This window comes from Erythranthe guttata, chromosome 10 (genome assembly GCF_056151865.1).
Source record: "Erythranthe guttata isolate IM_541 chromosome 10, IM_541, whole genome shotgun sequence".
In the NCBI taxonomy this organism is placed as follows: domain Eukaryota; kingdom Viridiplantae; phylum Streptophyta; class Magnoliopsida; order Lamiales; family Phrymaceae; genus Erythranthe; species Erythranthe guttata.
In genome coordinates, this window is record NC_142542.1 from 11,153,119 (window position 1) to 11,162,421 (window position 9,303).

At 41.4% G+C, this 9,303-nt stretch overlaps 1 pseudogene; it reads right to left on the bottom strand.

Annotated features, from left to right (window-relative positions):
• Window positions 1-2,895: 2,895 nt before the first annotated feature.
• Window positions 2,896-5,691, bottom strand: LOC148767501 (uncharacterized; annotated as a pseudogene).
• Window positions 5,692-9,303: the final 3,612 nt, after the last annotated feature.

Genomic DNA, 9,303 nt, shown 5'->3' on the forward strand with positions numbered 1-9,303 from the left:
TTGTTATTATTTTCTTTCATTTTTTTTAGCTTCCCGATTTTGAAGAGGGTGTCCGTCATACTTCTCAAGTTAGTTTGGGGTCAGTAAACAAGGCCAACTTTTTGGGTTTACATGAAACGGGTGCCACCTCACGTCCTCAAGACAAACGGCAAAAAATAACTTCTCTTGCAGTGGAGAGGATTTTTAACGAACAACAACAGAGAGTTTCTCCCGTTCCCGCAATCGAGAAGGTATATGTTGAGGTCTCCGAGTTTTCTCCTCAGATCATTAAAAGTGAAGCCGAAAGAGTACTTTTGAATTTCTATTTGCAAAGGATTTCCCAAAAGATCATGAACACTTCATTTCAACATCTTTTCGAGGTAAAGCGAGTGATCGAGAAAGTTCTCAAAGACATATCACCCTTGGAGAAACGCTTGAAGTCGTATTTCGAAGATGTTTCACAATACACAAAGGTCAAGTCGGATTTCATGCAGAGAGAGACACAAGAGATGCACGAGAAGTCTCTTTCGCTTGCACAACAAGATCTTTCCGAGGCTGAACTGCAAGAGAATGAGCTCGTCGAGAAGGTGAACAACGTGAAGGCTGAAATTCTTGAAATCACCAAGCAACTAAAAGAGCTGAGGAACAAGAAAGAATCAGCAAGTTCATCCCGTGGTAAGGTCGAAGAAGATTTGGCCAAGGTCCAGCAGGTTGTGGCTATGAAAAGAGAGAATATTTCTCGTCTTGGGAATACACCATTCTTATCTAACCATGAGGGGGAAGCTTTGGAGAAGATGGAAGCACTACTTGAAGAATCTCGACGGGAGCTAGAAACTTTTGATTTGTTCGCTTAAGTGCTTTCGAGTTTTTTTTTTTTTTTTTTTTTTTTACTATCTTTCGATGTAAAAGAACATTCCATCTTTTTATGCAATATAATTTTGTCTTGCTTTTCATAAGGCCTTATTATTGTCTTGGCATCCCCCTTTCATCTTTATGTAGCAAATGATAACTTTGAATGATTACATCGTGCACATTTTTGGATTCGCTTGATCTTAAAAATCAGTTAACTTAAAAAAAAAAATTAACCAAACTTGCTTAGAATATTCGCAGTTACAACGAACATTTGTTTTTTTTTTTTTTGACTGAACTTAGAATATGGGTCTAAGCTGCCTACGTACCCTCCTCAAAGGGATCATGTCATAACGTAGTTCAAGCGAACAACTTAGAACAATTTGTTTTGTTTTGACTGAACTTAGAATATATGTCTAAGCTGCCTACGTACCCTCCTCAAAGGGATCAAGTCATAACGTAGTTCAAGCGAACATGCAACATCAATTCACCATGTTCTTTTCCTTGAAGGTAGATGTTTCTTCAAGGGTAGTAACGCTTCAAGATTTTGCCATTTCTGGGGCCAATTCGTAATCCATCATTGTCAACCAACTTGTAGGCGCCGCTCGTGTAAGCCCACTTCACCACATAGGGGCCGTCCCATTTAGACGTGAATTTTCTCCCCATTCATTGGGTGAGGGTAATTGGCCTTCTTACTGCCAGAACCAAATCTCCAACTTGAAATGATCGAGGGCAGACCTTTTTATTGAATGTTTTAGACATGTGAGCTTGATAGCATTCAAGTTGTTGCTAAGCTTCTAATCTCTTCTCATCTAGCGCTTCTAGCTCCTCATGTCTAAGACAAGCATTATCTTCGGCGGTTAGCCCTTCTTGTACAACAATACGAAGTGAAGGTATTTGACTTTCAAGTGGAAGGATAGCTTCTACCCCATAAACCAAGGAGTACGGAGTGGCTTGAGTGGCAGTCCGATATGTCGTTCTATACGCCCATAAAGCTTCCCCAACCCTCTCGTGCCAATCTTTCTTTGACTTTGAAATTGCTTTCTTCAAAATATTGCACAAAGTTTTGTTGAACACCTCTGCTAGACCATTCGCAGCCGCATTATACATTGAGGAGTTGTGTTTCTTAAACTTAAATTGCACACACAATTTATCCATCAACTTGTTGTAAAATGGTTTTCCATTATCAGTAATGATGCATCGAGGTATTCCATATCTAAAGATAAGATGGGAACGAATGAACTCGACCACCATTTTTTTCTTCACTTCTTTCAAAGTAACAACCTCCGCCCATTTGGAGAAGTAGTCAGTAGCTGCCAGTATATAAGCGTGACCTCCGGACGACTTAGGAGAAATAGGTCCCACGACGTCAGGACCCCACGAATCAAATGGCCATGAGGCGACTGTAGGATGTAAGGGCTCCGGAGGTTGGTGTATGAAGTTCGCATGTAATTTACAAGCTTCACATCTTCTTGCATAATCCAAGAAATCTTTGACCATCGTAGGCCAATAATAGCCCATTCTTTTAATTTGAAAGTGTAGCTTAGGACCGGAGTGATGAGCACCACAAAATCCGGAATGTGCTTCCATCATTGCTTCAGCCGTCTCTTCACCGTACAAATAAAGCTGGTAATTGCCTTCAAAAGACCAACGATAAAGCGTATCCTTGTAAAGAATGAAACGAGGCGCCCTTTTTCTTACCTCCCTCTTATGACGAACTTCCCCGGGTAACTCTCCATTTTTCAAGTAATTGATCAATGGTTTTCTCCAATCTTGATCATCATTGATTGAAATTGATGTAGCGTTAGCGTCTTCATGACTGACCTCAACGAATGATGGTACAATCCAACGATTACACACATGAACACTTGTTGTCTCTCCTTCCGACAAAGCTAAAATGGTTGCTAGATTAGCTAGCGCATCGGCCATCCTATTATCTTTACTCGGAATGTGATTTAACACGACCTTTTCAAATTTTGCCACCAAGTCCGAAGCGTGTTGATAGAAAGGAATAAGGTCTTCTTTCCTAACCTCGTTTACTTTCAAAAGTTGGTTGAATACCAATTTTTAGTCACCATAAACTTCAATCTCCATAATATTCCTTTTTAGAGCCATTTCAAGACCAATGATCAACGCTTGATACTCGGCGACATTATTGGAGCAGAGCTCGCCCAGTACCACCGAGTATGTCAAAACTTGTTTCTCGGGTGACACAAAAACAACTCCTGCCCTCGATCCATCAGACCGGGCGGCCCCATCAAAGAACATTTCCCATGCCGGAAGAACTTCCGTGAAGAAAATGTCTTCATCAGGAAGGTCATCGGATAACTCTCACTCCGCCGGAATAGGGTGGTAGGCTAGAAAATTAGCTAGTGCCTGCCCTTTAACAGATTTTTGAGGCACATACGTGATCTCGTATTGATTGAACATGATAGACCACTTTGCTAATCTTCTAGATAGCACTGGCTTTGACATCACAAACTTGACTGGATCGGCACGTGAAATGAGTCGTATGGAGTATGCTTTCAAGTAATGCCTCAATTTCTTAATCGCGTAGAATAGTGCCAAGCAAATTTTCTCCACCGGGGAGTATCTCAATTCATTCTCCGTTAGAGTTCTACTCAAGTAGTACAAGGCACACTCTTTGCTGCTTTCATTTTCTTGCGCTATAAGAGCACCGACGGACCTTTCCTGAGCTGCCATGTATAATATGAGTGGCTTTTCGGGTATAGGATTCCCTAAGACGGGCGGATTTAATAAGTACTTCTTTATGCTTTCAAAAGCATTTTGACATCCTTCATCCCATTCGAAAGGTGCGTCTTTCTTCATGAGGTGATTGAATGGTTGACATCTCCCAGCGAGATTTAATATAAACTTTCTTATGAATGCGAGGTTTCCTTGTAAACTTCTCAACCCTTTCAAATTTCTAGGCGCATGCATCTTTTGAATGGCATCTATCTTAGAGGGATCAACCTCTATGCCACGATGATGGACTATGAAGCCAATAAACTTGCCAGAAGAGACACCAAAAGCACACTTAAGAGGATTCATCTTTAAGTTGTATTTTCTCAAGCGTTCAAATACAATCCGAAGGTCTCTCAAATGGTCACCTCTCTTCTTTGTTTTGACAATGAGGTCATCGACATAACACTCCACCCTTTTGTGCAGCATGTCGTCAAAGATGTTTTGCATGGCACGTTGGTAGGTGGCGCCCGCATTCTTTAGTCCAAACGGCATTACTTTGTAGCAGTAGATTCCCTTTGGCGTGCGAAATGCCGTGTAGTCTTCATCTTCCGGATCCATTCTAATTTGATTGTAGCCGGAAGAACCATCCGTAAAAGATAATGCTTCATGTCCAGTCGTTTCATCAACCATGAGCTCGATGATAGGTAAGGGGAAATCATCCTTAGGACAAGCCTTGTTCAAGTCCCGAAAATCAACGCAAATGCGTATTTGACCATTATTCTTCTTGACTGGCACAATGCTAGAGATCCAAGTTGGGTACTTGACCTCCCTAATGAATCCAACATCTATGAGCTTGTTGACTTCGGTTTCAAATCGAGGAATTAACTCAGAACGATGTACACATTGCGATTGTTTTACAGGGCGCGCTCCATTTCTTATACCAAGGTGATGGATTGCAATTTTAGGATCCAGCTCGGGCATTTCTTTGTATGTCCACGCAAACACATCTTTGTATTCGCCTAATATCTCAAGATATTGTCCCTCCTCTTCAGGACTCAAAATTACACTCACGAATATTGGGCGGGGGTCATCTAATGTGCCTTGGTTCAGTACATTTAACTCATCAACAGTAGCTTGCCCTCTATCCTCCAGTTGCACAGGGGCCTCTTGTATTTCATCTTCCGAAACTTCCTCTCGATCATCAACGATACTTGCATAATGGCTGCTGACGACAATTTCGACTTCGTCTTTGCTTCGATTTTCGTTCTCTTTAAAGGCATGATGGCTGGTAACATGTTGTTTCACCTTCACTGATCCATTCATGGCAATAACTAAGAGCGGTTGGTCCCGTAGGCGTGATCGAAGCATTTGACAAGGTTGAGCTTCATCCGTTGATTCAAACACATCTATCTCATCCTCTCGCACTCTTTTTCCGTGTTGGTTCCTATTGTGATTTCCCAGTCGTGAGAACACTGAACGAGTGTCTGTAGAAAGTCTACTGTGAACACTCGAGACATTATTAGAAGGACAAAGCCTTTCAAAGACCGAGGGTCGCGCAACATGAGTGTCAAGTCTTTCAAAGACAGAAGATCGGGTGGTAGGAGCCTCAATTCGATCAAAAGCAGAAATGCGACCGCTGGTTTTCTTTTGATTTCCAACACCCTCTATGGTGATATGATGGACGTTAGCGCACTCTTCTTTCCTTGACACGCGTATTCTAACTAGCTCATTGGGAGTGAATCCCAAACGAACTCTGGGTTGGTTAACGCGAAAACCTTGTCTTCTTAATGTCCTTTGTGTTTTATTTAACCCATCAATCTTTTCGCCCGTCAACTCAGGTTTTAGTTCGCCTAGCCGAGATGGATTAGAGAAGTTGTTACCATACTTAGCTAATAAATCATATAATTTTCGATCATACGCCTCCCTAGGCCATTGAGACTGGGGTACAACATCACGTGTCTGCTCATGCGCCAAAGGACTTAAGCCGATAATATGCATGATTAAATCTTCTCGAATAAGGTGGCAATGGCTTGGCTCTTGCTTCTTCGGTCGTTCTTTTCCATCCTCTAATAATGTGGAGCACTCACCAAACAAAATTTGGCTTCCCCGGGGTGACCGGGGAGTGCAACGAAACACTGGCAAACTCAACTTCCCCACAACTCTGTCATTTTTGCTCATCGGAGCTTCAACTGAGGTGGCTACCTTCTCGTCCTCTGTGCAATCGATCTTCATCGGTACGAGTTCCAACTGACTTCCCATTAGTAGACTGAGATATCGGCATCTTTGAAATCACTGTTTCGCACTTCAGGTTTGACTCTAGATACAATTTGGCATCCAAGTGTGATTCTGCCTCAGTAAAGGGCTTCGCATTAGCATTGACCTTCATCATTTCTCCATTCCTCAGGTATTTGAAGCATTGATGAAGGGTAGATGGGACAATTCCATTTTCGTGAAGCCATGGCCTTCCTAATAACAAGTGATAAGAGGTTCTTGCATCAATCACATGGAATAGTGTACTTGCCGCTAGCTCTTCAATTGTGAGGTCTAAACGAACCATCCCAATAGCTCTTTGGCCTTCTTGGTTAAATCCTTGAATAGTAAGGCGGCTGCGAGACAAATCTTCGATAGCAATCCCCAACTGTCTCATGGTGGATTTTGGTAAGATATTAACAGCTGACGATTGTGAGGTTTAGATCCCAACAACAAGTCATCGTCCGTGAAAGTCATAGTAGCACAACAAGGAATATAATGTTGATTGTCACTCTCATCCGAATTAACGTATGCTCTTTCATTTTTTTGCAGGAAGAACTCTTTCGGAAAGAATTCTTTCAAAGTCACGTGCTTGGGAACCGAACTTCCGTAAGATTTTCTTGAAGCATCATCACTCATCTTTGAGTCTTCGTTTGATTTTGCACGGTGAATGTATTTCATTGGCTGCGGGTTTCGTGATGGCATTACATGAAGTTTGTCAACACGTCCCCCCTGTCTCTGCCGACGTGTCACTAGAACCCATTCTCCGTCATCCTCAATAGTAGAAATGGGGTTTTCATCGTGTATGACTTCCTCCTCGTGAAATAAATCCCTTACCAATTGTGGTTATAAACTCCAAAAATTGAAATGCAGAAAATTTCTTTGCATGTGCAGACGGGCATTTTTGGGTGTTCCATGCGGGATATGTGTCGCTTGAGAGTGGAGTGACACTTGTAACATTCGAGTTGGTAACATGTTTAGTATCTAGTATTATTTTGCCATCTCTCGCGAGTCTCATGATCTTCTCTTTGACCACGAAGCATTTTTCTATGGGGTGGCCAACAACTCGATGATATTTGGAATACTTTGGGTCATCCATCATTCCTACTTCTTCGGGCCGTTTTGGTTCCGGCAAGATAATCAATTTCCTTGCCAGCAGCTCATCAAAGATATGGGAGACGTCCGATTCCGGAAAAGGGTATTCTTTCTCTTGTATTTCCTTCAACGTGGGTCGACGTCTGTTGTTTGATATTCGATGTTCATCGGTTTTGTCATCTTCATTCTTCGAAGGAATTTTCAAACCCATTGCTTTTATGGCCATTGACTCCTTGGTAGAAGTTTTAGAGAATTTTTCGTTTCTCTTAAAATCCTTTCTTTCCCCTTTTTGACCATCTAGCGGGAGTGCACTCTTATGGTTCGCAATGCTCAACTCCATATCATGGGCACGCGTAGCCAATTCTTCAAAATTTCTAGGGTTAATCCCTCGTAAGATGTAGAGAAGCCCCCAATGCATCCGTTGGATACACATCTCAATTGCCGACACTTCCGATAGCTTATCCTTGCAATTTAGACTCAGTGCACGCCAACGGCTGATGTAATCCACAACCGGTTCATCTTTCCACTGTTTCGCATTGGTAAGCTCGATCATACTCACAGTACGACGCGTGCTGTTGAAGCGATTCAAGAATTCATGTTCCATTTCTTCCCAACTGTTGATGGATTCGGGTTCCTAATCGACATACCAATCGAAAGCATTTCCCTTGAGTGATCTTACGAATTGTTTCACCAAGAGATCGCAGTTAGTCCCCGCATTGTTGCAAGTTTCGATGAAATGAGCAATATGTTGCTTGGGGTTCCCCTTTCCATCGAATTGTTGAAGTTTTGGGGGTTGGTATCCCGCTGGCATCCTCAATGCATCGATCCTCTTAGTGTACGACTTTGAGTACATGGGTGACACTTGAGATGGTCCGCCATATTGCGCTTTGATGGTATTGGCAATCATCTCTTGCAATTGCTGAACAGATAGCGTGGCAACAGACATCGAAGAATGAGCGGCGCCTTGCACAAAGTCCGGCTTGGGCTGTGCTTCTTCCACTTGCTTTGCTTTCTCGTCACGTAGCGGGTAAGATTCATGCTTCGGGCTAAACTCCCCAAACTCTGACTATTCCAACTTATCCATTAGTTGAGCGATTTTCTTTGTCTTCGACTATTTTTTGAAGATTAGCCACTTTAGGGTCAAGTGCGCGAATTGCTCATCCACGGAAGTTGCATCAACCACCATGAATGGCAATGTGGTGAAGGCTTGAGATTTGGAGTCGATCTCTTCCGAGCTTGAGGAGCTTGATCCATTTGACGTAGTTGTATTATCGATCTTGCCCCCGGTGGATGATAAACCAACAGCAGTGGCAATCTCAGCAGCCTTTAGGATCAAAGAGTTTTGGTTATTCTTTGGAGCCATTGAATCGCGTTGAACTCAGAATATGTGTTTCAACGTAGGAGAGGAGATGAGAGACAAAGTGGTCCCACCGGGTGTGCCAATTTGTTAACCTCAAATTTAAATGTCTGCAAAATTATTTACAAGACAAGAAAAAATAGGAACAAATAAATATATTTTAATCAAAACGAAATGGGTTACAATCTTTGTTGATTCCTCTGATTCTTCTCCTAGATTTAATCCAAGGGCCGAAGCTTGTTGTTGAATTGAGAGCTTGATTCCTCCGTTGATTTACGGAAGTAGATATGAATATCTAGAAATCGATTTGGGGATTTTTAGGTCTTGTGGATATGGTGCCTTGATGAAGATGTAGAACCTCCGCGGTTGTTGTTCTTCGTCGTGGCAAGAGCTCGAGACTTGAGATATTTTGAGTGCTTGATGTACGCCTTGCTTGATGCTTATGTCCTTATTTTTTGTATGTGTATGTTTGATACCTCATTTTATAGGCTCGATTTAGGGTTTCTTGACTTGAAACTTGGGCCGGTGGACTTGGACACTTGCAAATTCATGTGGGCTAGCTTTTATAAGCCCGAATGACTAACCCGAATAAATCAGAATTTTGTGCTTATTTTGGGTTAACTCACAAAATACATTTCTGAAGCCCAAATATAGTGTGGACTTCGACATAAAACCCAAATTCATCACGGGCTTTTATTTGAGATCCAAATTAGTAACCGATTTATTTGGGTTATTAATTTGTAATTTAGTCTAAAAAATTTGATATAAGCCCAATTTTTTTTTATGGAATTTTAATCGAGATCCGAATTAATAACCAATTTATTTAGGTCATTAATTTCTAATTTAATCTCAATTTAGATGTCAATAGTAACATCTTATCAACTCTTAAAACAACTTATCAGGCGTAAGAGCTTATCAATTGTTTATAATAAGCTTACCCAAACGAGCTCTTAATCTATGGGGAAAATAATAAACTAAACATGATTTTATCTTCTGAGAATGAAAATATTCTACAAAATGAATACTCATAGACTAAGTTAATTCTTTTTACTAATTATTGATTAGTTCAATTCTAAGTAAAATAAACA